Source organism: Empidonax traillii, unplaced genomic scaffold, assembly GCF_003031625.1.
Source record: "Empidonax traillii isolate 1590-97213 ecotype Southwest subspecies unplaced genomic scaffold, ASM303162v1 scaffold1:size7828297, whole genome shotgun sequence".
NCBI lineage: Eukaryota > Metazoa > Chordata > Aves > Passeriformes > Tyrannidae > Empidonax > Empidonax traillii.
The window spans coordinates 7,020,034-7,047,959 of NW_020955194.1; the positions used below are offsets into that span (position 1 = coordinate 7,020,034).

Here is a 27,926-nt window from a genome sequence, read left to right on the forward strand (position 1 = left end):
GTGTGCGCGGAACTGAGCCCACCCTTTAATCCTGAGGTTCATCTGCCGGGGCCAAGCACGCTTGGACAGTGGCAGCGAGGTCCTCAGGACGTAGATGGATTGCCTTACAGGGCTAGCGAGCTCCATCTGCCCGGGGAGTGTCCTAACCGGGAATCGAACCCAGATCTCAGCGTTGACAACGCTGTGGTTTAGCCACTGCACCACCAGGGACACGAAAAATTATTATAAACACAATGGAAATAGAAAATAATTTAGGACAAGAATATGACAGCACACGCAACAAGAAAACACGTCTGAAATACACAAGTCTCTGACACAAATTGCATTAATACTGGGTAATAAAAAAAGGGAAAGAAATCACATTTGTTTGCATATGGTTTTTTAGGCAGAGTTTTATCTAACTCATCAATATCCCTTTTAATAATGGTAGTATTATTGCCGGGTAAGTGGTGGCTATGAATACATCATTTATAAAGGGCTTCTTTTTCACAGCAAAATTAATTTCAGTTTTTTTAATTGGAATGAAGAACAACAAATTCTACTTATGCCTTCTATTTTTAAATGCCTTTGTGCTCAATTTCTATTACAATTGCAATTTTATCCATTTGTTAAAGAGTAGTTTCCTTTCATAGTGAAAGAATATGGTGCAGTTACTTTAGGTTATGTGCATCCTAATCCAGCCATAATCCTCTGGCTGCTTCTTTGATCATATCCAAACAGATATGATTTATGAATCAAAAAGTCAGATAAACGCTCACCCTTAGTTATCTAATTACTTGTTTTACTGGCAAAAGCATGCAGTTTATGCAGAAATGTCCAAGCTATTTCATTTCCTTTACATTTCCTATTGTAACACCTTGTTGCAGAGTTTCAGACAGTCATTTATTTGCTGTTCCACTCTTATGTTCTGTTTTATACAGTAAGCTTCCTAGGTAACCCACATTTTAGCTCTTCAGGCATCCTGGAGTTTCGTAACTTACCATTTTGAAGAAAGATGATTGGATTGAGAGTAAAGTACTGTGTAGATGATGAATATGGAAGCACAGATACCATAAACTGCCAAACACTGACAAAGAATTCTTTTCAAGCTTTGACTATCATAGTCTAGTAGAGGCACATTTGAAACCCAACACGTCTACGAATGCAGATGTACAGATACACAGTTCAGCAGCAACTTGGATCTCACAAGTTTGATTAGGAACATGTGAATGAAAAAAAATCAGAATCAGTATTCTTTTACATAATAAATAATAATGTGTTAGACATTTTTATAAATCAGTAGTAAGAGAAAATGAGGGTTTGAGTTTTTTTTAATTTATCCTTCTGTAAAAAGATTACTGCCTTCTGCTTCAGTTGTTACATCAAACACAGGACATTCAGATTCATGCACCTGTTCAAATAATCCAATTAAAAATTTTCTATATCCTGAATAAGTACCATAGAAAATATTACAGTATTGATTATTATTTCTTTTGAACTAATATTCCATTTCAAAACTGAAAATACTTGCAAAGTTTTAAATTTATATATCAAAATTTCCTACAAACAAAACCAAAAACAAACAAAAACACACACCAAAAAAAAAACCCCACACACACAAAAACAACCAAAAACCCAAAACCTCAGAACAATAACCCTGCCAGATAAAGTATTCTTAACTTCCTCTTTTTTTTTCTTTTTTTTTTTTTTTTTTTTTTTTTTTTTTTTTTTTTTTTTTTTTTTTTTTTTTTTTTTTTTTTTTTTTTTTTTTTTTTTTTTTTTAATTCTACAATTATATGTCAGGACCTTAATCTGCTTGAATTTTTATGCCTCTTTATGAGATAAAGGATGCTCAGGAGGGATTATTTGTGCATTGTAACTAAATCGTAGTATGGTGTTCTCTTAAGTGTTTGGTTTTTGGGTTTTTTTTTTTTGCTTGTTTGTTTTTTTAATAATTATGTTTCCTGAAAAACTTATTTTTCATTTTCATGTTCAATTATATGTGATTATGTAATCTATGTATCAATTTTTAAAGAGAGAGACCTGAGATCTGGTAACACTTCTAAATTCATAGTAAATACATATAAAACCAGTGATTGCTTTTGCAATGGAATTTGCAGGAAGAGATCAGAGATTTCAGAAGTTTGTGCACCTAATATTATTTTTCTTTCCACCAAGTTACATGGATCTATTCTTGTGCATATATTTACTTACATACTTCTAGTCCATTTATAAAGATCTAAATTTAAGCATTAATAAATTGGATTAAATGAGACTAGTAGGAGAGAGCAATGAATTATTCTCTATTCTTTCACCTCTTCCTGCTCTCCTCCACAATAGTAAACTTATGTAGCTCTTAGTATTTTCAAAGACCTTTACATCTTTAATTCCTCCTACAACATTGCTTTTAAGAATGTCAGTGTGCTGTATATTTCTGTATTAAATTCAAGGTGTTGAATTTGAACTTTAAATCCATAGAGAAAAGTAATAAAGAAATGCTTTTCTCAATAATTTATTTCAAAGATCATAGTTCTTAGGTGAAAATATTGTCTCTTTGGTGTGTTTTATATATAACAAAAGTTAGCCAAGGGAATCAAAAGTAAGCAAAAGCAATGCAAACTAGTTCAAAGTAACGTACCTGAATGGTGTCTTGACAATGGGAGCACATCTATGGTTGAAAAGGTTAAAAGTGAGTACTAGAGTGTGAGAAGTCCTCCCCCTGAGAAAGTGGAAGTGGTAGAGACAACTGTGATGAACTGACTGCAAGCCCTGAGTCTGTTTTGCCCATGGTGGTAACTGGTGAGTGATCTCTCCTTGTCTGTATGTTGACCCACAAGCCTTTTGTTATGTTTTCTCTACTCCATCCAGCTGAGATGGGGAGTGACAGGGAAGATTTGGTGGGCATCTGCCATCCAGCCACAGTCAACCCACATCACTTACATGGAATCAGAGATTCATAATTTCATAGGTTCATGGAATCACTGAATGGTTTGGGTTGGAAGGGACCTTAAAGATCATCCAGTTCCAACCCTACTGCCACAGGCAGGGACACCTTTTGTTAGATCAGGTTGCTCGAAGTCCCATTCCACCTGGACTCAACACTTCCAGGGATGGAGTGTCCACCCTTCTCTGGGCAACACGTTCCAGCGCCTCACCACCCCCACAGGAAAAATTTCTTCCTAATATCTAATCTAAACCTGCCCTCCTTCAGTTTCAAGCCACTACCCCTTGTCCAATCACTACATACATTTGTAAAAAGTTTCAATCAACCTTTCTTCAGGTACCAGAAACGCTGATACCAGAGATGGCAAGTGAGGCAGAATCTTCTCTTCCAATAGTAGCTTAAGATCAGCAAAAAACTCTCCAGCCTTAGCTATGGTATCAGGAATAAAGGAATGAGGCAGAAGAAATATGGAATTCTCTAGGGCATTTGTAGAATCTCACTCAGGGTAGTAGAACCAATGGCCATAGTGGCTTTGCTAAACAACAAAATAATGAATCAACCTAAAAGTTATATTTTCTTCATTAAAAAGAAGGTATATTTTGAAAAGAAAAATAGTTTTATAAACAGTACTCTAACATACAAATCATAAACATAATCCTAAACTCTGAAAAGTTTATATACACACACAAATATAAAATTAAATATAAAAGTTACACAAACACACATATATGCACATAAGTGCCAGCTCCTTATATAAATACAGTGGTAACTTTCTGATCAGCTGCATTTGTTACTTGGAAGCTAATTACAATGTTAATGCAATATAATACAGAAAACTCAGACTTATCCACGTTTTTCAAACCTTTTTTCTCCAGTATGGCATGGCTGACATATGTAGAGTCACTCAAAATTTCCCACCTATGTGGTTGGCAGATGTGATGATGGAGTGAAGCAAGGCACTGCTTGGACAGCAGGAGTATCTCAAACGGTGCTACCTACTCAGGCTCCTGAGCAGATTCCCAAAAGACTGTTGCACCATTAACATCAACAAAAAATATTGAAATAAGAAAGGTCCCTCCTGTTTTTTCACCACTTTAAATACTGAAACTTGATTTTCTTTATGGAGCACCATTATTCCTAACATCACAACACCCATGAGAGAGGTGGAAATCACCAAGACATTCTTTTAAAAAATATTTTACCACCACTAATTACCATTAGTTTCAGGTGTCTAAACAGCTTTAAAAAATGGCCTTCAGATTGCCAGATATGCCACAGTTCATACAAGCAGTCTAGGAATAGGAGGAGGCAATCAGCTCCAAGTCTCCCTGTATTCTAGGCCAGTTCCCAGATCCTGATAATGATAATTTGTGTAGAGCTGTGAGTCCCTTCTATGCCTCACTAAGTGCATTTCAGTTCACCCTTCTCCCTACTTTAGTAGTTCTTTGGTTACATATGCAGCTTCAGAAGCTTGTCAGAATACTTTTTCCCATATTGTATCCTTTAAATTATTCATTTCCCTGTTAATATATTCAGATATGCATTTGTATACACAGTGTTTACAGTACTGAATTATTCAGCCTATGTACTTAAATGCCAACTAATACTAATAATTACAAATGTACACACACATTAATAGAAATATTGAGTGAGAGGAAACATCCACAAGTGGTGCAGCTTCTCCGTTACAAGAGAAGGGACTATAAATTAGCAAGACAGAAGAACGTTTTGCAACATTCCACCCCTTTGGCATACTTTCTGGCAGCCTCTAGTAATGACTATACTTATTCTGAATTGCCTTCACCACATATGAGAGTTACTTTGAGATTCCTGGATTCTCTCTAATCCATCTGAAAGCAGCTGCTTTAAGATCATCCTACTGATTCTTAGATGCAAAACACCTAAAAGAAAGTGCCCTGAAACTCATATATGTTTGTGCCTGTGTTTGTTACCTTCATAGCAGCAGAAAGCTGTTTGTTTCAGGGTTTTCTTAAAATCTTATTTATCTGAAAGTGTTCTGTTGATAAGAGTATCATCCCAATTTTTATCTTGTTATATCATCATATAATATTCAAAATTAGGTTGTAAATGATCAAGAAAATACCAGACACATTTAACTAAGAGTTAGTAAACTGGTTGCAATGAAACTCTTACATTTTACCTAGAAGTTTTTTACAGTCAGTGCACCATTTGTCATCCTTCTCCTGAACTGGTTCCAATCCCATGGGATTCTTCTACGACACAAAAGAGCTCAATAGATGATAACAGAAATGAGCTATTAAGGAACAATACACTGAAAACCAGAAAAACCTACATAAGACAGAATTTACATAAACAACCTTTTCTATTAAATTATTCAACTATTTTATTCAATATGGCTATTGGTGGGAGAGAGATGACAACATTTCTAAAACATCCTCTGTAGTGACCTGAATGTTCTTTTTGTACAACTGCAACGCAATTGTATAAAAGTTAAGTTACAAATACTTCTTGAAGAAATTGTTGCCAGGTGAAGTCAACACTTATGATAAAATACCAGCCTGTAATTTGTTCTTTTTTTTTTTTTTTTTTTTTTTTAAATAGATAGGACTTCGGGACATTGTCTACCTAGACAAAAAAACTGACCCTGAAATTCTTGCAAGAGATTTATTATGCATGGCTGTTCATTTTATTCCTCTGGAAAGAGCAAAAGATATTTTAATGTTGGAATTTTAAATATCTTAACCTACACCAAGAAATTTCATCTTCATGAATCAGGACTAAATAGCTAAATGTTGAGGCGGGGGGAGGGGAGTTATATAGAAAAGGAGATGGTATTGTGGTACAAGTAATTCCCAGAATTAGTTGATCTGCTTCAGACAGCAAACTTTTGATTACTTTTGTTAATTTTGTCAGTGACTGCTACTTGTTTTTTGTCTGTGTGTTTCAGAAGAAGCTCCTGTTCTTGTTCTCTCTGGGATGGCAAGATTCCTATTCTGCTTGGGCCTCCAGCTCCAGTGTCAACTCTGCTCGCTCCAGCCTGGGGACTCTGCAGCTCAATGCCTCTTCCTGCGAGGGAGGTGCAGCCTGTTGTAGCTCTGCCATTTAACAGTGTGAATTAGAGAGCAAAGAAGAGACTCAGTCAGTGTGGAAATCAGTCAGCGTGCTGTTTTGGTAAAGCATTTCATTCATCCCATCAACACGAGGGGAAGGATGAGAGAAATAGAGTTCTGTGTCCATCCCTGCTATGGCTTTGTGCAGTAAAATGCAGTATTTTCTTTTCTTTGCCAGTATAGTTACACTTCCTATGGGGGATTAATTTATTTTGTTAAATGGTGCCTTATGGGAGCACAGGTATTTTCATACAGGACCAGAAATTAGGCTGGTACACACACTTTTACTTATGAAAATCCTTCCATATTAAGGCTCTTTCAGCACAAAGGAGAAAATAAATTATACCACAGTTTAAATTAAGCAGAAGTATTTAAAGTACAGACTCTTCATTTAACACAAGAGAAGGAAAGGAAGTCAAGAAGGTGGTAGGTAAATTAGGCACTGGGTTTTTAACAGGCTTTTCACAACAGTAAGACATTTTTATGAGGTCACTTGATTATCATAATTGTATTATCTTCGTAAATGTGTAATTCTATTAACTGAGAACCATCATAAAATGCAGCAATAAATCCTTGCTTTATACTTTGAAGAAATCCTTCCCTAGATAAAAATAATATTCTTGGCTCTAGAAACTTTGCATAACATGTGATAAACAACTCTTTTTGGCTCTCGAAAATCTGTTGAAGGCACAGATTACTTCAGCTCTACAATTTTACACAGACTACTTAAAACATCCTCAAGCTGACTATGAATATTTTTAATCCTTCCAGTCTTTGAGTTGTGTTCACCAAGGGCTATTTCTCATTGTCCTACTCCACCTAATCTTCAAGGAGAAAAGGTAAGAATTCAAGTTTAGTTTTGAGGAGACTAAGGAAAAAAAAATCAATGAAAAAAAGACTCATAACAACAGATCCACAATTAAATCAACCTTTGTGCATTTGGTACTTAGTTAGGCTCCTAAAATCCCAATTTTATTTGAAACACTCAGATTTTATTTCTCTTTACGGCATTGGCAGCATTCTAGACAGAAATTTTCACAAAGTATGCTGCAAAATATTCACAAGAACCCAAATGTTTCTGAAAGACAAAACCTTCATTTGGCCCAGGAAACCCTGAAACATAAGAACAAAAATGTAGCAGTGAAATCTTTCAGGTAAAGTATGCATAACAAGAACTAAAGTACCTTGACACATCTTGTTCAGCTTCTGAGCAAGGACTTCTACCGAACATAGGATTTATAATTTTGCCTTCCTTTGTTTGAAAACAAATGACATTATTAGGCAGCATATATTATGCTTTATGAGTTGATTAAACCACTGCCATACTCTGGGATGTTTTGTTATCCAAAAAAAAGAGTAATCATTACCTAACCATAACTGCTATTGGAGCACATACAAAGGACAGAACAAATATCAGTTCTTAACAAAAACAATTATTTGTAGAAGTTAGGTCTGAACAAAAGTCAGTTTGTATTCTATCACAAAAACTCTGTTAATTTACTTCGTTCTCTCATGGCTACCTCAGCTACACTCATGTCTTGTTACTTCACGAAGCTATAATGAAAATAATTCATTACAACCTTTGTGAGTGAAGTAATGCATGTTTCATGAATAAGACTACATAAATTAAACAAGCTCAGTTACATTATCTAACTTAACTGAAATCAAAATATCACCACATGGCAGATTTTAAAAGTTTTTTCAGCTTCAGAAATGGAATATGGAGGACATCCTACAGTTCCCAAGAACTGCCAGAAGTATAATCACTTGGTAGATAAAGCCCAGCTAAAGGATACTCAGTCTATTCTCATCAGTTCTGTCAAAATACGAGTCAGGGAGTAAAGAACAATCTTGAATTAAATATGAAACATACTAAAACAATGCTGTCTAATTGGAATGAAAGATAAAAAGAAAGAAGTCATATAGTCCTGCTGAAGAGCACAAGAACTGACGCAAAGGTGACTGCTGCAGAAAGGTCAGTATTTTTGGGGAATCTTGCAAGTAACTTTTCTCTAACTCCTTTTGCTTTAGTTGAACACATGTGTACATGTGTGTGTGTATGTGCTTTTGCTCCAGAAGTCACACCCTGACACGCAGTCATACTCTGACAGCACATTCAAGGCAGGTGTATTACAATGTTTCCAGAACTGCCTTGAGTGATCCCAAGGAAAGAAAATGAAACAGTTCTTTTTGTGACAGTCTATGGTAAGGATTTGTGAACCACCAATGACTCGGCGCGATTTAAAAACAATGAATTTCAACTCCTTAGCTAGGTCAAATCAGTTAAACTCTACTGATCTAGTTATTTCAGAGTATATGAGCATCATACACTGTTCTCTCAAGTCATATTTACACCAAGAGAAAACACTAAGGAAGGCAGAGTTTTACAGTGTTCACTGAGTACAATTTTTAAACCTAACGCAGTGTCTTGGCCCCAGCTACATGCTTTGGAGTTTTTATAAGTTAAAATAATTAGACTAAATGGTAACCTTACATGTGTTTTAGAACATACTTTGACTCTCTTACGGATTTCTGTGTTGAAAAAATTAACTGATACTACTACTAAGGAAGGAGAAGCTGACAAGTGTTTAGCTTTCCTTGATTTCACAATGAAAGGAGTTGGTTTGGAGTTGGAGATGTAGCAGGTTGAACAGCATATTGGTTACAATATGTTAGCAAAAATCTTGAAGTAGGGGAGGTTCTTTAGATTTCTTAAGTGACACATATGGATACCTACTGAACTTACAGGGAAGTGTTTCTGGTTTTTTTGTTTTGTTTATGTTGTTGGGGATTTTTTGAGAAAAAAAAGGCAAAAATACAGAAGTGTCTAAGTAGACCCATTACAATAAATCAAAACCTCATACGCTGACATATGTATAGGCATATTCCAATTTAAAACACAATGCTTTTGTTTTTCAAATGTGAAAAAACAACAGCTTATTAGTTGAAAAGCTTACTAACTAAAGTGTTCATAACATAGCATACTTTAACTTTCTGCTACTATTAATACAAAACATTACTGCACCAAAAGCTGCAGATGGGTCTCCTCATCAAAATAAACCAAACTAAACCCCCTTTTTAAATGTTCTGTGACTTTTTAATTTTTTTTTTTTTTAATGTGTTAGTGGGCCACTAAAAGATCAGGAAAAAGAGCATACTTTCCTTGTCCCTTGATTTATTTTTTTTATTTTTCCTCAAGCTCAAAAATTTTTAAAAAATAATCCATTTTCCCCTTTCTTTGTTAAAAAAAAATCAAACAAAGAAGCAAACAAAAAAACCTCAGACATCTAACTTGAGTGATTATAGAGAAGAGTTTAAACACTGAAATCTGAAAATTCAGAACGAGAGGATGACAAAACAGTACTTATAATTCCAAAAAATACATTCTTATTACATGAGTATGCAACTGAGTGCAGAAGTGACTTCATGGAATTTTAAAGTTTTTAAAGAAATTTACAGAAATTTAAAATTTGCATCATAAAAGATAAGATAATGCCATATTCCCCTTTAGCTTTAATTTAATATATTTTATTTAAAAAATATTTTAAGTACAAAAATGTTATCTAGTTGTCCAGTCTCATAGTGATCACTGGGATTTCACATAGTTATCTAGAGGAGGTTATTTTTAAACTGTTACATTTAGAGTTTTATTATTAAAAAGCAAAAAATCAGTTGAGGACTCTGTTTGAAAAAAGAAGTTTGTCTGATCCATTTCCTCTGCTCTACTAGATGAAAAAAAAAGAATCAATAAATGTATTTTGATCATTATGCAAGGTGGCAGAAGTCTAATTAGGATGATCAGGGAGGAAAAGGTCACACCACAAGAACCTTTTTTCTACACGTGAAGAAAAACCCCACCACGTGGTCATTATTGAGTTTATTATTACTTAATAAAATTTTAATCGCTGCTTCTGATAAACATTGCTTAAGTGAGTTACTTTTAATTATACTAGGGGAAAAAAGAGAGAGAAGATATGCTTAAATGTTCATTTCATTTAATATTTGCAGTAGGAGACAATAAAGTCCGCATTGTAATCACTTCTCTAACTTTATCCTACCTGTACTTATCGATAAATAAGTATTCTCAATACTGCTGACAGGTAAATTTAATTAAATGCATGTATAACTACAGAATAATATAAAATGTTTCCAAAGATCTTGCCAGAAAATGTAAAGTCACTGGAGTTGTTTTTTTTTTCAGGAAATGATGAAAAAAGAGGAAGACATTTTCATATCCTTTGATTTTAACAAATGATTGAATAAGCTAATTAGGTCATCCAAGCTCTCTACACTCTGTATTGAGCCTATTCTTACTACACATTAAATACTAAAAAAGGACTCTTGAAATCTAAGTAAACAGTCATTATTTATTAATTGCATGTGTGAAGTCAATTTTGTATTGTAGTGTCAAGGTCTGAAAGGAGAGGAAAGGTTAATTTACTACTGCAAAGATCTCATGCAATCTAAGCTACTCACAGACTTCTAAATTCTGAAAAGTCAGTCTCACCAAGCAATAAATAAACTGGTTCTGATACTGACCCTTGCAAAGACAGAGTCAAAACTAAGTGTTAAAAATTGCATTATGCTACCACGTGTAAGATTCAATTTGTATTAGAATAAATTTTTATGCAAAGCTACTGTGAGTCAGTCCTGAAGTATTTCCAGACAAAATCTCCCGAACTGAATGCATTTAAAAATCTGGATTTCAACAAGTATTTTCTGCAACTTAGTTTATTATTTAGAGACTAGTTCAAGGTATCAAACCTTATATAGGAATGATTCTCAGACCATGCAAAAATGTATTCAAAGAATGACAGGTACAATCTTAGACAATACTTGACCTTTTTAAAGCATATCTTGCTGAGCTATTAATTTTCCAACAGAGCTAAAATGCATCATCTGTTTCCTGGCAGAACAAAGAACTTTTTACATTAGAAAGGGTTTGCCATGCAATACTCATGAAATATAGTCTTTAAACCTCAGCAGAAGTCACAATGATCATGCAGCAAAACCAAACTGGCTGCATATCATTTGAGATGTTGCTAAAGAGGATGTGATCTTCAATTTTGCCAATTTTTTTAAAACTCCCTCTACCTTCAAGCTATCAAACATTTTACATTACTCTTACACTCTTCATTAGGTATAAAAGCATTAATTATTTTAAAACATGATCAAACACCAACTTTCTATTTTTATTTCCACTGGAAATATCTGAAATATTTGCACTATCAGAAAAGTGTATAACAAGTAATTTACACAACAATACTATGGATAACATCCTTATAGTAAACACTGTAAATTAATGAAATCTATTTTCTTGAATATCAACCAAAGAATATTATAATACCCATCTAAAAATCTTCTATACGATTTGTGCGTGGCCTGGAGTGCTAATGAAAATAAACTCCTTACCTTCTCAAAAAAACAAACAAATTAAAAAAAACAAAACAAAACAAACAAAAAAAACCCCACACAAACAAAGAGAAGTGTCACAAGTTGTTTACAGAGACTATAAATATTTTCACTGCAGCAGCTCCAGCAGTTCCTTAGGAGTTTGAGTATACTTTGCAAAATATCTGTCTTTGCTATAATTGTATTTTCACTGTGCTTTACTCTGAGCTGATGAAAAGTCAGACAGAATGTTAAAAAATAAAAATAAAAAGTTATCATTATCCACCAAATTTTCCACAGTTTTATCTTACCAGCCTCTTGGAAAGAGCAGGTACACAGCTGTGGTATAACCAGGAGAACCAAGCTTGTAATCACACTGTGCCTTTGTTCAAGGCAAAGGAACAGTAGAGGGAAATTATGTGAAGTATAAAAAAATATATTCTCTTTATATTTCCAAATTTTATAAGGAAAGATGTTATAAATTTTATAATAAACAAAGATTAACATGGTTTTAATGATAACAGCTAAGATAGAATTTGGGAACCAGAACAATCCAAATTCCAGCTTTTCTTTCTGATACTCAATTTTACCCTAATCCTGAGAGCGCCTCCATCGACCAAAAATTAATCTTGAAAACACAGTGAATCAATAGAATGAAGCAAATAGTTAATTATAGATTCATGGACTCAAATTAATAATCTACTTTCTTTTTATAGTAATGGTAAGTACCCATGTAAGCCCTTTCTAGTGTTCTGCTTCACAATCTGAAAGACAGGAGAAGAAAGCCAGATAGCTAATATATTCTTATTTAGTGACTGTTTCATAAGCAAAGATTGTTACTTTGTATTTTCCTTTAAGATACTGAATGGCCACAGAATCTTTCAGAAATCAGGTGTCCCCAGTATTGTATAAAACATAACAGTCCTCCCCGCCCCCCAATACTACAATAAAGATTACAGAAAAACATGCTCTTCCTTCAGTTTACCCATCTGAAAAAGACATTGGACTGACAAAGAAGCTGAGAAAAATATAGACCACCTACAGGTCCTGGACCTATATTTCCATTTAAACTATAAAAAAGGGAAATTCCCCTGTGGGCACAAGTTAAATGACCAACAAGTTATCTCGTCAGTTTTGAGCTCAGCCATCTATACACAACAGCTTGATTTTTCAAAAACTGATCAATGACTGACAATTTCTTTTTACATACTGACTTACTGACCAGAAACAAAATGATGACAATTAAGTGATTTTTATACATCCAAATAGTCTTAGTCTTGCCTTGTGCACAGGTTTGGGGTAAGGGAAATAGGCAGAATATTTAATTCCATTTTTCTGTGTTGTTCTTTAACACCATCACTAGCATTCAGGAAAAAAAAAAAAATGTAGTTAGGGATCTAATTTTCCGGCTGGTTTCCTGACATTCACTGACATCTGGAAAGGAAAGGTGTTAGTAAATTACCCTAATCATTCACACTACTTTTTGGGAAAATCCTCCTTTAACAATTCTATGATAGGACATTGGCAGGTAGAGGATTCAAGGTTGGGGCACTTCACCAACTTTTGTGACTCATATTCTGACTGCACTTGAGATATAACTGACAAGTTTCTTCTGTTCTCTGTCTCTTATGGACAACTGGAAAAAGCAAAACTCATATCAAATTGAGAAAAGTTTCAAAAGCGTTTTCTAAGAGCTTGGGAGAGACTTCTGATGACATTCAGTATAAAATCACTGGAGTTCGAACAAATAATAAAATTATTTTACTAATTTCAATATTTATGTTCCATCAACAACAAAAAGAAATCAAGAGTTTCGTAATGCCAACAAAAAATGCAAGTACATTTTTTCAGGAGAGATCTTATTAACAATAGGCAGAAGTATATCTTGAAAGAATATTCAGCATATTCAGATCTTTCTCATTAAAAATATAAATCTGAAACTATAAGTCCTTTTAGTGACTGTTTTACACTGGACAAATGGCACCTTCATGTCAGCTTTGAGACTCACATTAAACTGCATTTACAGTAATTTTTAGTTTCCTTCCATTTCATTTTCACCAAGACAAAGAGATGAATTCTGCTTTGAAATATGAACATTAATTATTGACAAAATCAAGACCATGCTTCCCATTTAAACCTTTTCAGCCAAGTCCTGAATTGCCCTACTACAACTATTGTAAAGTTCTATGTTTGTATATCAGTAGGCAAGGAAAAAAGAAATTCTAATTCTTTGAAAGTAAAACAAAAGTATTATTTTGATACCAAATTATTATTATGCCTTTTTTACGGGTACACTACTATTTTATTTGTTTTCAGGAACTCTCTGTGAAAACAATTATTCTGAAAAAAAACAACAGGAATTGCTTAACTCTCTTGTTCTCTTTAGCCCTTTGTGCTTTTTTTTATTTAATCCTTGAGAGGAAACATTGCTATGAAACAATCTGTCATTTATACAAATAGAAGAGTGACAAGCTCAACTGGTCTCTAAAAGCATAAAAAAATCCAGAGATAAAAGAATCTGGATTTGTCCTCAGATTCTTTAAAATTTTGCAAACACTTGTGCTTCACTCAGGTGACTTCAACACCTTTTACTGCAGTCCTCAGTTAATGAGATCTCTGAGACTTTTATCATATATAGTGCAACTTGGAATTATTCCAATACTATTATGAAGATTCAATTGTCAAAACCAAAACCAAAATCAGAATTAATTATCACACATTAGAGGACGGCTGAAATCATATCAGTTGTGTGACTCCACATTTCTAGAAAAGGAATATAAAATAAATAATCTTAGCACATAACAACCTTAGAAAATGAAACAAGAAAATGAAAAAATTAGAGCAAAACTGTGATGTATTCTTCCTGTAGAACTGAATTAGTATTTGCCTTAAATGAATAAACACGTAGAGGTACTGCAGTATTTCATTTTACATTTTCTACAAGCTTTGAAAGACTTTTAGAAAAGGAATAGTTCCATTATAAAAAATTAAATTAATGATGTATATTTACTGTAGCATCTCTTATTCACCAAAATATGAACAACTAAAGAGCTGAAAATTATTTTGTTTCCAGAGTTCTACACTGATCTTACACAAACCTGTTGGAAACAACCAACAACACACTACCAGAGTATTTTGCTTGTATAGTAAGAAGATATTTATATTAGAGTATCCTTTACAGGCTTTCTATTTTTTTTTCTAACTCCTATGTTGCTTTCAAAATTTTCATTAAAAGGATTATGCACCAGTGTGAGCAAAGATATTCAGTTTCTGATTTACCAAGAACCCACAACTCCTAGAAATAATGGACACAGAAATTAGTTTTATCCCTAATGTATGGACAGAAATTACACTGGAATGCAACTCTTGCAAATGTTTCTGAACACATAGAAGCTCATATCAAAAGCCCTTTTTTTTTTTAAAAAAAAAAAGGCAGTTCAACGAATTTGTGCAAAATGTACATTTAAATGAAAAACATGCATATTCCATTTCACTATTCTGTTTCTTGTATCATTTGCTCCTCTGAATCTCAGAAAAACCCTTGAAATGCACTATGGAACACTTAAATTACAGTTGCTTGAACGTCATTTGATTGCAAGCCATTCCAATTCATTAATGTAAAGATCCTACTTAGACTATATTTTTAAATGAATCATTGGTATCACAGTAATTTCCATTGACTTGTCTCTAGCACTTATTAAAATTTGTAATATAACAATTTAATTTCCCATTAGCATTGCCATGTCAGACCTTTGTCTGAGGGTCTGACTCACAAGTAATCAGAGATAATAACTCTATGAGAGTCAGGAAGACCCTGTTAAATTAGTCCAAATGAAGACAATGAGTCTACACTAGACTGATCTTTTAAAACAAGCTGCAATTACTTTTCTTTTTAACTCTCTGAATCTCCAAGGAAAGCTGAAATCAGAAGACTAAATCTGGTTTCCCTTATGGCATCATAAATTCAAAAAATCTCCATGTTGTGTTGAATGAAAACACAAGAAATCAAAAATTGCCAGAAATAAAAGCAGAAATTGAAACTTACTTGATTATATTCAGATATATAAGTAATCTGCGTAACTGAAAAACAGTGTTCCATTATTTACAGAGAAAGTACTTAAGTGCAAGAGTATGCTAATACTGAATATGGAATGTCACAGCATGTAGAATCAGACATCACATAAAGAAAAATTCAATTCCCATAATGTCAGCAGAGTCAAGAAAAAGAAAATAATCTAAAGAAATCATAATTCTCTGAGTTTTTTTTCCCTGATATTGACATCAGTGGGGAAAATGTTTACCATAAACTCTAAACCAAATGTGTAAGAGGACAAGTATTTCTTTAAGACAATTGAAAGAATATTTCCATTAATTTTCCGGTGTCTAAAAAATGAACTAGAAAGAACAGGGCTAATCTATTGATTAACAGTTAAACCAAGAAACTTCCTGCTTTCAACGGGCTAGTAGCTAATGAATGCCTAATTAACTGTAAAAAATCATCCCCACAGGAATGATTCGGATGAACATTGCTCTTGTGATGAAGCTAAATAGGCTAAAGAGAATTCTGAAGAATTAAATAAGAGTCACAATAAATTAGTGGAAATTAGAATGGGTGGTGTCCTTCACTCAAAAACTGAATGGGAGGTTTCTGTAGAGAATGCGACAGAGTATGTTGTAAATGGATCAATCATAATATTTTACTTCTGACTAAAATAATGTGCCAAGTGGTTCTCTGATAAATCCATATGGGGCTTTAAGCATTTGTATCTTTTATTTGCATCAGTGCTCCGATGTTGGTTTTTGCTTTAGATCTCACTTTTACCAAATTCTTTGGACAAGGCACAAAGTGCCTGTGAACGTTCTTGTGTATTCTCTATGCTTGCAGATTAAACACACCTCATCCCATGGAAGAAAATCTTGTTGTTTTCATTCATACATATGGGAAATTATACAACAACATACAGGTGTATTCTTATGGAAATTTTAAGGGAAAGGCCTCCTTTAGTGTGATTAAATAAAAATTAAAACTTTTTTTTTCCCCCTAGAATTTTATTATCTTGAGATGCTACTAAGAGTTGTGTTGGGAAAATAAAATTAAACACAAGCTTCCTCTTCTAAGGGACAGGACTGAAAGGACAAGAAAAAGACATTCTTTTTCTTCCCAAAGCAGTGAGAGAGGACTGGACAGTTACTCCCAGAAGACACCAAAATATACATGACCAGGCAATATACTACTAAGGATGCAAAAGGGACAGAAATCTGGACGGACTGTAAAACTATTGAAATTTTATATACAGTAGCACCTTATGAAGCTACTTACAGTGCTTGGAAGTAGAAAGAGAAATATAAGCATCAGTCTTTCAGAAAAAAAAAAATACTTTGTGGAGGTGTTTTGTTTTCTGTTTCAGTAGTGGAATTTAAAAATTTGCACTGATAGAAAGATATGGTTTCAAAAGAGTTTTGTAGGTATGCCTACTTCAAAGATGAATTCAGTAATCAAAGAAATTAAAATATTGACTTAATTTCTCAAACTTTTAAAGAAGGTTAATTTGAAGGTAAGAATTTGAATTTCAGAAATTTAAATTCAAGTTCTGAGCATTTGAAAGACTGATAGTTAAAATATTTTCAGTAATTTTGATCTTCACTCTGTGCATACTTCATTTAAGCACGTAGGAATGGATGCAGCTATTGTATAATTAGAGTCCATGAAAGTATTTTAAAATACCATAATATAGTAAGCAAACTCTGAGAACTGCAGCTGGATAAAGGGAGACAAATATCTTTAATAGTCAGTTCCTGCCTGGGGAAAATGAACATGAAACAATGTGCCATGCAGTCAGGAGGTCAGAGAACAAAGACATTTTCAATTTGGGACAAAGAGATGAAGTATTACATCATATTACTCAGCAACACATTATCTTCATTAGACCACTCCAGGTTCTTATGAGCAATGAGACAGATGTTAGATGCTTTAGAAAATGAGAGGAGGGCTCATGTTGCTGAAAAGATGAAAAATGAGTTTGACTAAAGAGCATTGGTTTCTGCTCTGCACATAAATTAAGGAAAAAATGCGTCTTCTTTACAATCAGATGGTTTTATCAACTGATTAGACACTGGAGGAAAGGAAGGAAGTGCCTCAAGCCATTCATGGAAGTGTATGATACCGGCATCAATGAAACTTGGATTTGTTAGGGAAGCCTCCAAGGCTAAGGATGCATAAAGTGTTCTATCACATTTCCTTATGAACAAGGTTCCTCTTGCATGGCTTCTCTCAGGTTTTGTGGAACTGAATGTCAGTATGTAAACGGGTCCTCTGATCACCAGTGCTTAGACCTCAGTCACTTTTCTCTGCAATTTTGAACTTCCTCTGTCAAAAAGACCAAGTTTTGAAATGTGCTCAAACATTTTCATACATATGATAGTGACACGCATTATAAAACAGTTCATCACATCCAGACCAAAAAATAGAATAATTGCCTTTATGCCAGGTAATCTTTAACTCTACACTCAAAATATAAAAAATGCTTAATTACATAGAAAGCCTTCTTTACTTAACTATGTTACATTGCTTTAATACAACATTGTAAAAGAAAACCTGCTTCAACACAGTTTAACTTCTTAAAATTAGAATTGATAAAATTTATCTCTAGAATAAAAATAGTCCATATCCCCAAATTCCAGGATTTAAACACAGAGAAGTAAAAGGAGTCTGAATTATGTTAAAAACAGAATTGAACAAGTTTTTTTCCTCAGTGTATTAACTCAATACTGTAACAACTGTTGGGTTTAGGAGAGCTTTTAACATTTCAACTTCCTATCTGCTTTATGAGGACTGTGATGCAGTAATTTTTTATAAAACTGAAAGTTTATGCCCAAATCCATGCTCCAAACTTTCCTTTTCTGCTCTGTTGAATACGAAGTCTAAATTGACTGCCAACTCTATTTTTAGAAATTACTAAAAGTCAGTTCTTTAGCTGGTAATTGACAGCACCTCAGCCATATGAACTCTCATGCCAGGGAAGGACCAGAAATAGTTGAGAGACATGTTTTATCTGAGATATTTAAATTGAGAAGCACCTCACTCCAAATTTCTATGTGACATGTAACTTTCAGTATTTAAATTTTATCTCAAAGTTTTTTTGTAGAACCTGAAATCAGCTGAAAGGCCTTTGCTTAACTTCATTACTTAGCAATATAACACTGCATGATCATGGCTTTGAATTATAGTACATTTATAAAAGTCAAACATAAGAAAAGAAAATTACTCCTCCCTGCAATCATAAAATAAATTTAAAAGCGGAGCCAAATTTTATGGGATTGAAAATGATGTGGCTGTTAATTTAATACAATGATTTTGTAGCAGTGCCAAATATACCATGCAGCCTGTCTGATGGCTGCCCTGCCAGTCCTCTCCATTACCAAACAGGTTATCTCATTGTGTTATTTTTGATCTGCTAACCTATTTCAGACTAGAATGCACAAATATACGCTACACAGAACAGAAGAAATAAATGTGATGCCATATAGTAGAATCTCTCCCAGAATCATAACATTTCAGGAAATGTTTTATTACTTTATAGAAAGTTCCCAGTCAGCGTATCAGGGATGTGCAGTGCAACACAGTAAAATAATTTAAAAGCTATACAGCCATCCATAGAGAAGCAAATAAACAGAAAAATCCTCTTTGATGATCAAAAGGAGAATTTTGGAAGTCAAATACTGACTTGTGACATTTGACATTTAATTTTATTTTTTTAAAAAGCATTCCATAACTCCACTGATTTAAATTTGGATGTGCTGTTTTGCAGACACTGAAGGAAAGCAAGCTGCCACACAAAACCAGAAGTTGTCCTTAAAACATTAGGTGCACATGAAAAATACATATGAAAAGCTGAACTACAGGCAAAACTAATTTAACATCACTGCCTTATTGTTTGTCCTTTTTTGATATGTACATATAAATGCCAAAACACAACAGTACTCCTACACGAAAGAGATGAAAATTGAAGGGCTCAGCTGCTACTGAACAAAGCACTTTCTCAAGGCTAATGCAATACAACATCTCCCCTCATTCCTTGTTCAGTTTGTCAAAACCTTGGATCAGTGAGCATTTCCTGACCAGAGAATTGAAGCTACACATATAGAAAGGGAAGGTGGGGGAGAAACTGGAAACTTTTTGGTAGCAAAATTAGGCCAGCAGCAAATTGCTACCCTCCTTGCCCAGAGTAAGAATGACACAGAAGCTGTGACTCAGATATGTGTCCAAATTTTGATGCCTCCAGGGCATCTCATTAAATAATGCAGTTCCACTCCGGCACTTCCTATGCTTAAGAAAGACAATGCAATGCTAGAATCAATTATTGGGAGAAACTATATAAAAATTAAGGTTATTTTTAGATATACAGGGGATCTGATCAATATAAGTATTTGAAGGAAGGGTGTCAAGAGGATGGAGCCAGGCTCTTCTCAGAGGTGTCAAGCAACAGGACAAGAGGCAACAGGTAGAAACTGATGCACAGAAAGTTCCACCTCAATATGAGAAAGAGCTTCTTTACTGTGCAGATGACTGTGCCCTGGAACAGATTGCCCAGACAGGATGTGTAGTCTCCCTCCACTGGAGAAACTCAAGAACCGTCTGGATGCAATCCTGTGCCATGTGCTCTGGGATGACCCAGCTTGAGCAGGAAGGTTGGATCAGATGACCCCCTTCGAACCCGCCCCATTCTGTTATTCTCTGGTCCCTAAGGGCTACAACTGAGTGATTTGCCACTTTGTTTCTTCTTCTGATGTAAAAGAACAAAGTGATGCACAATTCACCGGAAACCTTCTGAGTTTCTTGGAGCTGAAAAGATTTACATCTGTTCTGAACATATTCTAAAGATTTTTGACAAAATTGATTGTCAAAACCAATGATCTTGAAATGCAACTAGAGGAAGTACTTTCTATTCACAGAGATTGTCAAGTTGAGAAGCTCAGTAACAACTTAAAAGTGAAGAGGGAAACTTGCCAAAGAATTGGATTGCTGGATAGAAACAAGGGAGAGTATTCAGAAAGGAGGAAAGACTATATTTGACAAGGTAAAGAATATTAGCTTGCATTTAGTTAAAAGCTAAAAAATTATCGTAGTAGACTAAAGATTGAAATTTTAATGTTCTCTGCCTATTTTTTTTTTTTAATACACATTTGGAAGTATGGAAAGTACACAGTTTGGAAAGTTAACATTTTTCTTATAAAATATTTCACATGGGAGTATATTCACCATGTTTAACCATATCAAAGTCAACATGTAAGTTACATCTTTTACTTGTTCAAGGTAAATAATGTTTCTGAGATCCTCTGACATTTGAAATAAACTATCACAGCTGGCTTTAAATAAGGAGAGTTTGGCTTTTACATGCAACTGATCGGAAGATTCCCAAGTATTGTGTTTGGAGATCTCTTCAGACCGATTCTGCACCTTTATCTCTCTCTCTCGAGCTGCAGCTGTTCACTACATACATCCTTTGCATACATGAAGCAGACTCATGCCACTGATGCTCTGTGAGGGACTTGCAGTTCAGTACAAGTTTAAAGTTGCTCATCCAGATTTTGTTTGTCAGTTTTCCCTTCATCTCAAGTGCTTCAGCTCTGCATAATCCCATATTAGCTGTACGCAGTCAAGACTGAGAGAAAATCAATAACTGAACACTTGTGAGAACCAGTTTGAAATCTCAGCATTAAATGTGAACCACACTGCTTGAGAATCATATCTGTATTTTGTTTTATTGTGTCTTTTCAAAACACAGCTCTATAACTGTGTTGGGAACTGAAGAAAATACAATGTTACATAAAACAAAATTACTCAGAATTTACTTTTTTATTTTGGGGGGATTTTGTTCTGTTTTGTTTTCAAATTGCCTCCTCTCCTACCTCTTGGCCAGGGCTTTATCTCTTTTATTTTTTCAGTGGAAGCAATTCAACCCTTCTTTAAGGCTCTGGGTTAGCTGTAAGAATCAATTTAATTACCTGTGAGTAGTTTCTGAGCTGACACACTAATCCCTTTGGATGCCAACATCAGAAGGAAAACTAAACAAGCAAACAAGGAAAATCTGACCTAATCTGACCACTGTCTGAACGATCCATCCTTGAGCGTGATATCCTATAGATACCCAGCAGAGTCCCAAGGAAACTATTAGATGCTGTAATATCCAATTCAGAAGACCAGAGAAGTGCTCTTTTTACTCTATTAAAAAAAAGTTAAAAGTATAGAACAAAATGTTGTGGCCAAGGAGATTCATCTGCAAATGTTTTAGTGCTTACCATGAAAAAAAAATTATTCACTGATCTCATCATTCCCAACTGTGCTGGAACTTCTCTGCCAACCCTCCTCCCCTGCCCCCAGTTTCCAGCACTCTGCATAATTCTAAACTTTTAAGTCATATTTTGGAAAACAGAAGCCTAGACATGAAGGTAGAGATAACATTTTATCAGAAAAACAATGATATTCAAAAACATTATGCACAGAAAAAAACAACATTCAGAAATATATATGCTCTGTATACAGGAGATGGAGGTAGCTATAATACAATTACACAATACTCAAGTTAAGTGAGCTCTTGCACACTGAAGAATGGAAAAAATTGGGTCCTTAGGGACCAGAAAGTCTTCCTTACAGTAGTAATGTTCTCTTAAGGAATTGTAAACTCCTTAAGTTTACAATTCAAAAAAGATACTTTAGAATTAAAAAGCCCAAAAGAAATTGAATAGCTTTAAAACTTTAAGTCCAGCTTAATTACTGTCTCTGTTGAATATGGGTTAATTCCTTATTAGTTTATTTTATTTTTCAGTAGATCACTGAGTTATAAACACTGTCCTCCAGGTGACCTGCTTCCCCACATGATATGACAGTGGCAAGAACACCTTCTTCAACAAAGCACCTATTCACTTAACAAAAGATATTGTGATTCCTAACTTTTCCTTGTCTATATCCTTAAACAACCACTAGTACATGTTGTATTAAATACGAGGACGGCCATAATAATAAAACTGGGCACTTAGATGACGATGGCCTAAATTCAGCTTTATTCTCTTCATCCAGAATATTATGTTGTCTTCACACAGCTGCACACACACTGTCTTACGTACTAACTTACAATCTTACATACTAACACTATTCTTAGCTCTACTATCTATATTTACCACTAGCCTTCGCATATGATTGGATGTTCACTTCTTATTTACATTCTTCCTCCCATGGTCAGGACTGGCACCTTTTACCAAGATCTCTATGGCCCTTGCTTTTTCTTCCAGGGGAAAGGCCTTAGGGTGTCTAGATCAAAAATCCTCTTCCTCTACATCCCTCAAAAGGGGCATGGCGGACCCACTGCCTACCCCGACAATTCCCCCTTTTTGTATTTGTGCTAGGAAAACTGCCTGGGTCGTCCTTTGCAGGGCCCTTTGCAAACACAACACCAAACATGGCAACAGTAGTAGCACAACTACAAAAATAGATAACAGAAGCAAACCTGTCCTGACCATAGGCAAAAGCCATTCTGATAGCAACAGACCATTTAGTTAGTCCTGACCAGCATTAACCTGTAATTCTTTGATACTTGCTTCCAATCACTGAAGGCTAGCATGCATCAACTTACCATAATTAAATCTATATAACACATCCTCTTAAAATGTTAACACTTAAAAAGTATTTTGGGTTCACACACAGAGATATTTACACAGCTTTTTCACTCATACAGTTTTTTATCCAGTCATTCAGAAGGTGGTCACTACAATCATCCTTCATTCACACATAGCTGGGATTTTTATTATAGTTTTTCATTTCAACCACACATCTCAGATCCCAATCATCACTGGCCGTGTGTTTCTCAGTCTGCCATCTGTGGTAGTCATGTTCAGCAACTTCATCTGTCCTGAAGAGGAATCAATACAAGGAACAAAAAAGCTCAACAAACCTAAATGAGATCCATTTTTGATCCAGCACCTGTTCCTGCACATGCATATTCTCCTTCCCCCTTTTTGTTTTGTTTTTGAAAATATGTTTGGTGTGTAAAACTCTCTTTTGACAATAATTTGCCCCATGAGTGAGCTAGCCCTGCTTTAGAGTACCAAAAGCTATGCAGCATAACAGAAATAGTATCAGTTGAATTTAAAGAAGAGAAGAAAACCATGTGTGTACATTTCAAATTCCCAACTGAAATTCACCTTAACCTAATGAAGGAAGGGGAAGAGAAGGAATGTGTAATTTGCAATTACAAAATCACAGGAAAGAAGGAAAGTGTAATTTGCAGTTACAAAATCACAGAAACCAAGTAACCAGGACTAATCATAGATCTCTTAAACTTTTAACTACTCCTTAGTAAGTTCCACTTCTGTGTGACAAACTTAGTGAACCAGCACTACCAGTCATGCATATGGAAGTTCTCTTCAAAGCTCCCTTTTTTTTTTTTTTTTTTTTTTTTTTTTGATGATCAGCTGCACTTTTAGCAGCGTTGTCACACAAATGCCGAGCCCTGCACCTCTGGGACCCCCCTCACCACTCCGGGACCCTCCTCCCATGGGTGGCGGGACCCCGGAGTGGTCCTGTCAGGCAACAGCGTGCCCCGCTCTGGTCCAGAGCCCGAAGTGCCCCAGCTCCACGGCCGCCGCAAAGCTCCATCAACAGCGGCTCTGCCCTCGCTGTGCTCTGTGCCGGCCCTCCATGCCAGTGCTGTGTCCGTGCTCTCTGGATGCTGACATCCCCGATGCCTGGAATGCAGTAAACCTCTCAGCTTCTGACAGTCTGCCTCTCCTACCCGTTTGCGCTTTTAACAAAAAGCTTACGAATTGTTGCTATTAATAGTTCAGTCAGTTTCAAGTAGTTATAGCGGCAGAAGCATATAGAGCAGTGAGAGAATTTTACAGAGGGGTCTGCTTGGGGGAAAAAAAAAGCACAGCTCGGCCACAGGAGGTCCAGCCGTTGTTCCACAGCTAGTATTGAACCTGCGGACCTGGGAGTCAAAGACCCAGGCTTTACGGACTGAGTCAGCGACACTTCTTTCAGGAAAGCCCCCCTCTTTTCAACCTAACCAGGTTTCCTTCAAGTCTTACAGCAGCTTTGTTTCCCAGTCTTAGAGTAAAATCTTTACCCCATGTCTTCTATGTGTGAGTGACAGACGTGGGAAACTATAACTTGCAAAGCAAACATATTTTTGCCTCTCGTTTAAGTTCATTAACATTGTTAAAAGTTCAAAGAATGTTGTAGACGGGCTCTACGGAATTCCACACGTCCCCACCCTGTGCTGCCGCAAACCCCACTCAGAACTGCCGTTTCTTTGAACTTCACGTCGTGAGCAGCCATCATCATCATCATACCACTTTCTAAGCAGCGCATTTGAAGCACCAACCATGCACTTCCCTCGGGACTCAGGTCCCATCACGCCCCAAAGTTCCCAGTGGCTCACATGCCTCAGGTGTCAAGAAATTTCGGATCTGGATCCGTTTTTCGCAGAATTTCCACTGCTTTATGCTACACCAGGCTCCGTCCTCACCGCATATTGCCCTGTGGTCTCAATTCCTCTCAATTCCTCAGGAAATTATCTCCGATCCCTCGATGGGGATCAAGTCCAATTTGACTCCAAATCAGGGTGGGAGTCTTGTCAGTATCAGTCGTGATCCCTCCTGGCTCGCAACACTCAGGGTCACCAGTTGTTGTATTAAATACGAGGACGGCCATAATAATAAAACTGGGCACTTAGATGATGATGGCCTAAATTCAGCTTTATTCTCTTCATCCAGAATATTACATTGTCTTCACACAGCTGCACACACACTGTCTCTCAGAGTCTTACACACTAACACTATTCATAGCTCTACTATCTGTATTTACCACTAGCCTTCACATATGATTGGATGTTCACTTCTTATTTACATTCTTTCTCCCATGGTCAGGACTGGCACCTTTTACCAAGATCTCTATGACCCTTGCTTTTCTTTCAGGAGAAAGGCCTTAGGGTGTCTAGATCAAAATCCTCTTCCTCTACATCCCTCAAAAGGGGCACAGCGGACCCACCGCCTACCCTGACAAGTACATCAGTGGTGCAACAATTTCCTAAAATTGAAATTATTTTTTTTTATCTATTTAATTAAAAGCTCTAATGGATTGCTCAGAATAGGAAATGGTAATATTGTCCTGTTAAAAATTATGAACAGGAGCTTTACTGACAAAATAGTAAGCAATGCTGTTAATACAACTCTAGGTTTTTATTATAATTGGGTACTTTATTGGCAATGTTATTCTTGGACTCCATGATGGTAAGGATAGGTCCTTTTGATTGACTGGAAGTTTGTGATCTAGTATTTCTGTGTGTATATCTTAATTAAGAGGACTAACATGAGTTAAAACCATTAAAAAATGGTTTTGATTTTGCGGTTATTTTGGTCAGGGTTTTTCTTGTTCTTTTTTTTTCCAAAGAAAAAAGTATAATAATGCTTGTTACTGGCCTGTTTCAGAAAGTTATGTAAGGTAGCTTATGAAAACCTAAGCTTGTTGCTCAATAATTAGTGTAATTTATTGTTTCAATGAGGTATTCTAGTATGCTAGATATGTATCAATTGAACAAGTTTTTTTATAGAGTTTTTATAAAGTTTTTATAGAGTTTTATTGACAGTTAACTACACTTCATATAATCCTTCCCAATCACTTTATTTGTTTCAAAGGCCTTACTCTAATCACTAATACACTAAAAAAATCAGAATTTTGATTTTTTTTAAAAAAAATTAATTTCATATAACAAATTTTGAAGCTATTGCAATGAATTTAACTAACTTTGTATGTAAATAAAATAAAAAATGTATGGGTCCATCAGATTTTTATTCGCATCAGGAACTTAATCTCCACTAGACTTTAACAGAAGCAATAAATTGCCGCAAGGAAAAGAGAGAAAAAAGTTTAGATAAAAGAAAAGCGTACATATGGAAATAAATTATGTAGAAAGTTGAACCGATCAAATATTAAATTCTCTCTTTTGATTTCATTATAAAATTTTAAGGAAAAATTTACTTATTTTTATTTACATTAATCCTTTTTTGTTATTTTACTGCAGATAACCAAGCCTGTTAACAACCAGCTAATTTTGATTTTTTTCTTTTTCAGATTTTTTAGGATTTTGGGTCTAGATCAGACATAGTTTATAATTCATGCATTACTTCCTTCTGAACTATGAGAGAATATTTTGAGAGCCCTAGCAGAAAGCAAGAGTCCAAAGTAACAGTCAATTTCCCAGAGAATTTGTGCAAGTTCTGCCCCTGGAGGTTTTAAAAGACTCACAGGGATAAAGTCCTGAGCAACCTGGTCTGATCTCAGAGCTTGACCCTGCTTTAAACTTAAGACCTCCAAAGACCTCTTTCAACTTGAATTATCCTATAAAAGAAATTCAGAAAAATCGAAACTATTACTGGACTTAGCCAGCTCCAGTTCATGACTAAATCTTTGTGTCAACAAAACTACATAAATTTGAAAAAAAAAAATCTTATTTTGTGGTCAAAAAGCAGTTCAACATCATTCCACTAACAACTGTGGCACAGGAAATCCACAGATATGTATCCCACATTTCATTTTATTCCCTTACAGGTTACCCTGTTGTTTAACCATATCCTCCAGACAGAAACATCATTACATATCTTATTTCTGAAAAGTCTCTCAAAGAGTATTCCAAAATTTTCCTTTTGCATCAGATTAATTTTCTCATTAACATCATTGTGACTCATATTGAGAAGACATATTAAAAAAAAGAAAAAGAAATGTGGCCAGCAGGTCAAGGGAGGGGATCCTCCCCTACACCTGGAGCACTGTGCCCTGTTCTGGGGCCCCAACAAAAGAAGAACATGGACTTGCTGAAGGAGGTCCAGAGTAGGGCCACAATGATGATCGGAGGGCTGGGGTACCTCTCCCATGATGACAGGCTGAGAGAGCTGGGGTTGTTCATCCTGGAGAAGCTCTGAGGGGACCTTAGAGACCTAAGTAAGCCCTTCCAGTACCTAAAGGGGGATTATAAGAAAGATGGGGACAGACTTTTTACCAGGGCCAGTTGTGATAGGATAAAGGGCAATGGTTTTAAACTGAGAGGGTGTAGATTTAGATTGGACATAAGAATATTCTTATAATGACAGTGTGAGATTCTGGAACAAGTTGCCCAGAGCTGTGGATGTCCCACCCCTGGAAGTGTTCAAGGTCAGGTTTGGGGGGTCTTTGAGAAACTTGCTCTAGTGGAAGATGTCCCTGTCCATGGCAGGGGGGTTGGAACTACACAGTCTTTGAAGACTCCTTCCAAGACAACCCATTCTGTTATTCTAATTAGGAATAACATTTTTACTTCAATGAAAATGCTGTGCATATTTATTGAACATGTAAGTAGTAGCATAGAGCATTTTTTTGGTCTGAAATACTAGAAGCTGCACAGTTTTCCACCACAATCCAACTCATATTTTCTCCATGTCTACTTGGAATAGTAAATTCTAGGTAATGGAATTTGTTTCCATATTTGTTT

At 35.4% G+C, this 27,926-nt stretch overlaps 1 protein-coding gene across 1 annotated transcript in view; it reads right to left on the minus strand.

Moving 5' to 3' along the window:
- IL1RAPL1 (interleukin 1 receptor accessory protein like 1) overlaps positions 1–27,926 on the minus strand; it is a 701,129-nt gene that overhangs the window by 570,508 nt on the left and 102,695 nt on the right. The window lies entirely within an intron of this gene.